The sequence below is a fragment of the Salvelinus fontinalis genome, unplaced genomic scaffold (genome assembly GCF_029448725.1).
Source record: "Salvelinus fontinalis isolate EN_2023a unplaced genomic scaffold, ASM2944872v1 scaffold_0616, whole genome shotgun sequence".
Classification (NCBI taxonomy): Eukaryota; Metazoa; Chordata; class Actinopteri; order Salmoniformes; family Salmonidae; genus Salvelinus; species Salvelinus fontinalis.
This window is the reverse complement of record NW_026600825.1, coordinates 30,001-38,334: the sequence shown is the minus strand read 5'-3', so window position 1 is coordinate 38,334 and position 8,334 is coordinate 30,001.

The window sequence follows — 8,334 nt, the reverse complement described above, 5'->3', positions numbered from 1 at the left end:
AGAGAGAGAGAGAGAGAGAGAGAGAGAGGGAGGGGGAGAGAGAGAGAGAGAGAGAGAGAGAGAGAGAGAGAGAGAGATGGAGGGAGGGAGGGAGAGAAAGAGAGAGAGAGTGAGAGCGAGAGGGAGGGAGAGAGAGGGAGAGAGAGAGTGAGAGCGAGAGAGAGAGAGAGAGACAGAGAGAGAGAGTGAGAGCGAGAGAGAGAGAGAGAGAGAGAGAGAGGGAGAGAGAAAGAGAGTGTTATACAGTGCTACCTGTCATAATGTAATGCATCAAGACATATGAAATGGTATCAAACACATCAAACACGTGGTTCCATTGACTCCATTCCAGCCATTATTATGAGCCGCCCTCCCCTCAGCAGCCTCCACTGAGCGTGACATAAACACATTCAAACAGACACTACTGACATAAACACATTCAAACAGACACTACTGACATAAACAGGGCACCAAAAAGCGTACTGTGCATGTGGTTGATAGGGCTACAACAAAGGTCAACCAAGTCATCTTAAGTGCAGATGTAAAAGAGACAAACATTATCCCTTGAAGAATCCATAAGAAGACACTACATGTGAGAACCGTGAGAGATACAGACACTGTCTAGAAGACACTACATGTGAGGACCGTGAGAGATACAGACACTGTTAGAAGACACAACGTGAGAACCGTGAGAGATACAGACACTGTCTAGAAGACACTACATGTGAGAGATACAGACACTGTCTAGAAGACACAACATGAGGACCGTGAGAGATACAGACACTGTTAGAAGACACAACGTGAGAACCGTGAGAGATACAGACACTGTCTAGAAGACACTACATGAGGACCGTGAGAGATACAGGCACTGTCTAGAAGACACTACATGTGAGGACCGTGAGAGATACAGACACTGTCTAGAAGACACAACGTGAGGACCGTGAGAGACACAGACACTGTCTAGAAGACACTACATGTGAGGACCGTGAGAGATACAGACACTGTTAGAAGACACAACGTGAGAACCGTGAGAGATACAGACACTGTCTAGAAGACACTACATGTGAGAGATACAGACACTGTCTAGAAGACACAACATGAGGACCGTGAGAGATACAGACACTGTTAGAAGACACAACGTGAGAACCGTGAGAGATACAGACACTGTCTAGAAGACACTACATGTGAGAGATACAGACACTGTCTAGGAGACACTACATGTGAGGACCGTGAGAGACACAGACACTGTCTAGAAGACACTACATGTGAGAACCGTGAGAGATACAGACACTGTCTAGGAGACACTACATGTGAGAACCGTGAGAGATACAGACACTGTCTAGAAGACACTACATGTGAGAACCGTGAGAGATACAGACACTGTCTAGAAGACACTACATGAGGACCGTGAGAGATACAGGCACTGTCTAGAAGACACTACATGTGAGGACCGTGAGAGATACAGACACTGTCTAGAAGACACTACATGAGGACCGTGAGAGATACAGGCACTGTCTAGGAGACACTACATGTGAGAACCGTGAGAGATACAGACACTGTCTAGGAGACACTACATGTGAGAACCGTGAGAGATACAGACACTGTCTAGAAGACACTACATGAGGACCGTGAGAGATACAGACACTGTCTAGAAGACACTACATGTGAGGACCGTGAGAGATACAGACACTGTCTAGAAGACACAACGTGAGGACCGTGAGAGACACAGACACTGTCTAGAAGACACTACATGTGAGGACCGTGAGAGATAGAGACACTGTCTAGAAGACACTACATGTGAGGACCGTGAGAGATACAGACACTGTCTAGAAGACACTACATGTGAGGACCGTGAGAGACACAGACACTGTCTAGAAGACACAACGTGAGAACCGTGAGAGATACAGACACTGTCTAGAAGACACTACATGTGAGGACCGTGAGAGATACAGACACTGTCTAGAAGACACTACATGTGAGAACCGTGAGAGATACAGACACTGTCTAGAAGACACAACGTGAGAACCGTGAGAGATACAGACACTGTCTAGAAGACACTACATGTGAGAACCGTGAGAGATACAGACACTGTCTAGAAGACACAACGTGTGAGGACCGTGAGAGATACAGACACTGTCTAGAAGACACTACATGAGGACCGTGAGAGATACAGACACTGTCTAGAAGACACTACATGTGAGGACCGTGAGAGATACAGGCACTGTCTAGAAGACACTACATGTGAGGACCGTGAGAGATACAGACACTGTCTAGAAGACACAACGTGAGAACCGTGAGAGATACAGACACTGTCTAGGAGACACTACATGTGAGGACCATGAGAGATACAGACACTGTCTAGAAGACACTACATGTGAGGACCGTGAGAGACACAGACACTGTCTAGAAGACACTACATGAGGACCGTGAGAGATACAGACACTGTCTAGAAGACACTACATGTGAGGACCGTGAGAGATACAGGCACTGTCTAGAAGACACTACATGTGAGGACCGTGAGAGATACAGACACTGTCTAGAAGACACTACATGTGAGGACCGTGAGAGATACAGACACTGTATCCATCTCCATCCATTCCCTGGTTGATAAAGCCCTGAGAGTAATCCTCTACCCTCCATGGGAGATACAGACACTGTATCCATCTCCATCCATTCCCTGGTTGATAAAGCCCTGAGAGTAATCCTCTACCCTCCATGGGAGATATAAGAAGCTTTTCTTCCGCGGACGAGTCAAGCCGTCATTGTCCCTCGGTCTGTCTGAAATGACGCCCTTTTTCCATTATATTAACTATATAGTTCACTACTGTTGATGAAAGCCTCTAGGCCTCTGGTTGAAAGTAGACCACGACCATATAAGGACAAGGGTTCCATTTGGGAGGCATTCACAGTCCCACATCATTTTCCTCAGTCTACTTTTCAGGGCATGAAGAGCCAGAGCTGTGGGCACTGGAACAAAACAGAACCCTGGGGGTGTCTGATTGGAATCCAGTCAAAGGATAATCTTTCACCAGGGCAACGGGGTTTCCATGGAAATTCTCCGGTCGGGGCCGCGCAGTGCGAATTGGGGCAAGGGGAGTGGAGTGGGGGAGGGCCGTCGGGGTAATTCATTCTCCTGATAATGGGGACAGTTACATTACATCATCTCTGATCTCATGGCATTGCTGTCTATGGGGACAGTTACAGTACAGTATCTCTGATCTCATGGCATTGCTGTCTATGGGGACAGTTACATTACAGTATCTCTGATCTCATGGCATTGCTGTCTATGGGGAGAGTTACATTACATCATCTCTGATCTCATGTCATTGCTGTCTATGGGGACAGTTACAGTATAGTATCTCTGATCTCATGGCATTGCTGTCTATGGGGACAGTTACATTACAGTATCTCTGATCTCATGGCATTGCTGTCTATGGGGAGAGTTACATTACATCATCTCTGATCTCATGTCATTGCTGTCTATGGGGACAGTTACAGTATAGTATCTCTGATCTCATGGCATTGCTGTCTATGGGGACAGTTACATTACATCATCTCTGATCTCATGGCATTGCTGTCTATGGGGACAGTTACATTACAGTATCTCTGATCTCATGGCATTGCTGTCTATGGGGACAGTTACAGTACAGTATCTCTGATCTCATGGCATTGCTGTCTATGGGGACAGTTACAGTATAGTATCTCTGATCTCATGGCATTGCTGTCTATGGGGACAGTTACATTACAGTATCTCTGATCTCATGGCATTGCTGTCTATGGGGACAGTTACATTACATCATCTCTGATCTCATGGCATTGCTGTCTATGGGGACAGTTACAGTACAGTATCTCTGATCTCATGGCATTGCTGTCTATGGGGAGAGTTACAGTATATTATCTCTGATCTCATTTCCCCCCCAACTCTCTTATCCTCCCGATCACGATCCGTCATAAACCACACATACACATCCATGTACACACGCACGCACGCACACACACACACACACACACACACACACACACACACACACACACACACACACACACACACACACACACACACACACACACACACACACACACGTACGTAATCCCTCGCCTCTTTATGTAATGTTCCAGGTCATGCCTGGTTATTTCTAGTTCATGTACAGAGATAGAAACATGGTCATTCTGACGTGGCTGAAACACATGACACATCATATCCTGGTGGACTATTTGACCCAACCGATGTTTCAGGTCTTTTTCATTTTGGGGAACACCACAGTTAGATTCCTATTACATCATGACAGTTTGCATTCCATCCTGCTGCGTTTTTCATTGATGGGTTATCCTAAAGGTTATCCTAAAGGTTATCCTAAAGGTTATCCTATATCCTAAAGGTTATCCTATATCCTAAAGGTTATCCTAAAGGTTATCCTAAAGGTTATCCTATATCCTAAAGGTTATCCTAAAGGTTATCCTATATCCTAAAGGTTATCCTAAAGGTTATCCTAAAGGTTATCCAATATCCTAAAGGTTATCCTATATCCTAAAGGTTATCCTAAATGTTATCCTAAAGGTTATCCTATATCCTAAAGGTTATCCTATATCCTAAAGGTTATCCTAAAGGTTATCCTATATCCTAAAGGTTATCCTAAATGTTATCCTAAAGGTTATCCTATATCCTAAAGGTTATCCTATATCCTAAAGGTTATCCTAAAGGTTATCCTATATCCTAAAGGTTATCCTAAATGTTATCCTAAAGGTTATCCTATATCCTAAAGGTTATCCTAAAGGTTATCCAATATCCTAAAGGTTATCCAATATCCTAAAGGTTATCCAATATCCTAAAGGTTATCCAATATCCTAAAGGTTATCCTAAAGGTTATCCTATATCCTAAAGGTTATCCTATATCCTAAAGGTTATCCTATATCCTAAAGGTTATCCTATATCCTAAAGGTTATCCTAAAGGTTATCCTATATCCTAAAGGTTATCCTAAAGGTTATCCTAAAGGTTATCCTATATCCTAAAGGTTATCCTAAAGGTTATCCAATATCCTAAAGGTTATCCAATATCCTAAAGGTTATCCAATATCCTAAAGGTTATCCAATATCCTAAAGGTTATCCTAAAGGTTATCCTATATCCTAAAGGTTATCCTATATCCTAAAGGTTATCCTATATCCTAAAGGTTATCCTAAAGGTTATCCTAAAGGTTTTAGCTTCTGTACATCTGAAACTGGCTCCAATCCCAGTGAGATGTTAAAGTCAGGTTAAAACCATGAGGTTTGTGGCCAGCATCAGTTTATGACCAGCATCAGTTTATGACCAGCATCAGTTTGTGGCCAGCATCAGTTTGTGACCAGCATCAGTTTGTGACCAGCACCGGTTTGTGACCAGCATCGGTTTGTGGCCAGCATCGGTTTGTGGCCAGCATCAGTTGGTGACCAGCATCAGTTGGTGACCAGCATCAGTGTGTGGCCAGCATCAGTTTGTGACCAGAATCAGTTTGTGACCAGAATCAGTTTGTGACCAGCATCAGTTGGTGACCAGCATCAGTTGGTGACCAGCATCAGTTGGTGACCAGCATCAGTTGGTGGAAGCATCAGTTCGTGGCCAGCATCAGTTTGTGACCAGCATCAGTTTGTGACCAGCATCAGTTTGTGACCAGCATCAGTTTGTTGACTAGCATCAGTTTGTGGCCAGCATCAGTTTGTGACCAGCATCAGTTTGTGACCAGCATCAGTTTGTGCCCAGCAGCAGTTTGTGACCAGCATCAGTTTGTGGCCAGCATCAGTTTGTGGCCAGCATCCGTTTGTGGCCAGCATCAGTTTGTGACCAGCATCAGTTTGTGACCAACATCAGTTTGTGGCCAGCATCAGTTTGTGGCCAGCATCAGTTTGTGACCAGCATCAGTTTGTGACTAGCATCAGTTTGTGACCAGCATCAGTTTGTGGCCAGCATCCGTTTGTGGCCAGCATCCGTTTGTGACCAGCATCAGTTTGTGACCAGCATCAGTTGGTGACCAGCATCAGTTGGTGACCAGCATCAGTTGGTGACCAGCATCAGTTGGTGGAAGCATCAGTTCGTGGCCAGCATCAGTTTGTGACCAGCATCAGTTTGTGACCAGCATCAGTTTGTTGACTAGCATCAGTTTGTGGCCAGCTTCAGTTTGTGACGAGCATCAGTTTGTGGCCAGCATCAGTTTGTGACGAGCATCAGTTTGTGACCAGCAGCAGTTTGTGCCCAGCAGCAGTTTGTGACCAGCATCAGTTTGTGGCCAGCATCAGTTTGTGGCCAGCATCAGTTTGTGGCCAGCATCCGTTTGTGGCCAGCATCCGTTTGTGGCCAGCATCCGTTTGTGGCCAGCATCAGTTTGTGACCAGCATCAGTTTGTGACCAACATCAGTTTGTGGCCAGCATCAGTTTGTGACCAGCATCAGTTTGTGACCAGCATCAGTTTGTGACCAGCATCAGTTTGTGACCAGCATCAGTTTGTGGCCAGCATCCGTTTGTGGCCAGCATCCGTTTGTGGCCAGCATCCGTTTGTGGCCAGCATCAGTTTGTGACCAGCATCAGTTTGTGACCAGCATCAGTTTGTGACCAGCATCCGTGTGTGACCAGCATCAGTGTGTGACCAGCATCAGTTTGTGGCCAGCATCAGTTTGTTAATATATTGGTTGACAAGCTATGATGGACAAATGTCCTTTTGTAACAACCAGAAACAAGCTATAAAAGATGGAAGAGAAACTATATCCTCAGTTTTCTGATTTTAAGTGGAGAAAATATCCCACTCTGCACAGACGTCAAGTCAACATTTATTCCACACTGTTTTGACGTCATTTCGTGAAACAACGTTGATTCAACCCGTGTGTGTCCAGTGGGAAATGAGCATCAAACCAAATCAAATCAAATGGTATTTGTCACATACACACGGTTAGCAGATGTTAATGCGAGTGTAGTGAAATGCTTGTGCTTCTAGTTCCGACCGTGCAGTAATATCTAACAAGTAATCTAACAATTCCCCAACCACTACCTGATACACACCAATGTAAAGGGATGGAATGAGAATATCTACATATAAATATATGGATGAGTGATGGCCGAGCGGCATTGGCAAGATGCAATAGATGGTATAAAATACAGTATATACATATGAGATGAGTCATGTAAGATATGTAAACATTATTAAAGTGGCATTATTTAACGTGACTAGTGTTCCATTTATTAAAGTGGCCAATGATATCATGTCTGTAGGTAGACAGCCGCCTCTCTGAGTTAGTAATGGCTATTTAACAGTCTGATGGCCTTGAGATAGAAGCTGTTTTTCAGTCTCTCGGTCCCAGCTTTGATGCACCTGTACTGACCTCGGCTTCTGGATGGTATCGGGGTGAACAGGCAGTGGCTTGGGTGGTTGTTGTCCTTGATGATCTTTATGGCCTTCCTGTGACATCAGGTGTTGTAGGTGTCCTGGAGGGCAGGTAGTTTGCCCCCGGTGATGCGTTGTGCAGACCTCACTACCCTCTGGAGAGCCTTATGGTTGTGGGCGGAGCAGTTGCCGTACCAGGCGGTGATACAGCCCGACAGGATGCTCTCGATTGTGCATCTGTAAAAGTTTGCCAGGGTTTTAGGTGACAAGCCACATTTCTTTGCGCCTTTTTCACCACACTATATGTGTGGGTGGACCATTTCAGTTTGTCCGTGATGTATACGCCGAGGAACTTAAAGCTTTCCACCTTCTCCACTGCTGTTCTGTCGATGTTTCCTGAAGTCCACGATCATCTCCCTTGTTTTGATGATTGAGTTGGAAGCGTGCATGGCCACGCAGTTATGGGTGACCAGAACATATAGGAGGGGGCTGAGCAGGCACCCTTTTGGGGCCCCAGTGTTGAGGATCAGCGAACTGGAGGTGTTGTTTCCTACCTACAGCAGCCCGTCAGGAAGTCCAGGACACAATTGCGCAGAGCGGGGTTGAGACCCAGGGCCTCAAGCTTAATGATGAGCTTGAGGCTCTCGCTCTCTCTCTCTCTCAATTCATGGCTGCCAAATGAACACTACAAACTTCCATCCAAGTTAATTACATTAATTTAATCATTTTCAGCGGGCCATTCACTCAAGCACCCAAAGCACTTCCTTGGCAACAAATGACATAGAAAGTAGTCCTTCTGTCTTGGCCTAGATGTGTGTTCTGAAACCATGGTGATGGGCTGAGGACCTTGATCTGGCTGTTGATCTGGCTCTCTGGGCTGGCTGACACTCACTATGACTCCTTTTCTTTTTTCTCTCTGTCTCTCTGTCTCTCTGTCTGTCTGTCTGTCTGTCTCTGTCTCTGTCTCTCTCTGTCTGTCTCTCTGTCTCTGTCTGTCTCTCTGTCTC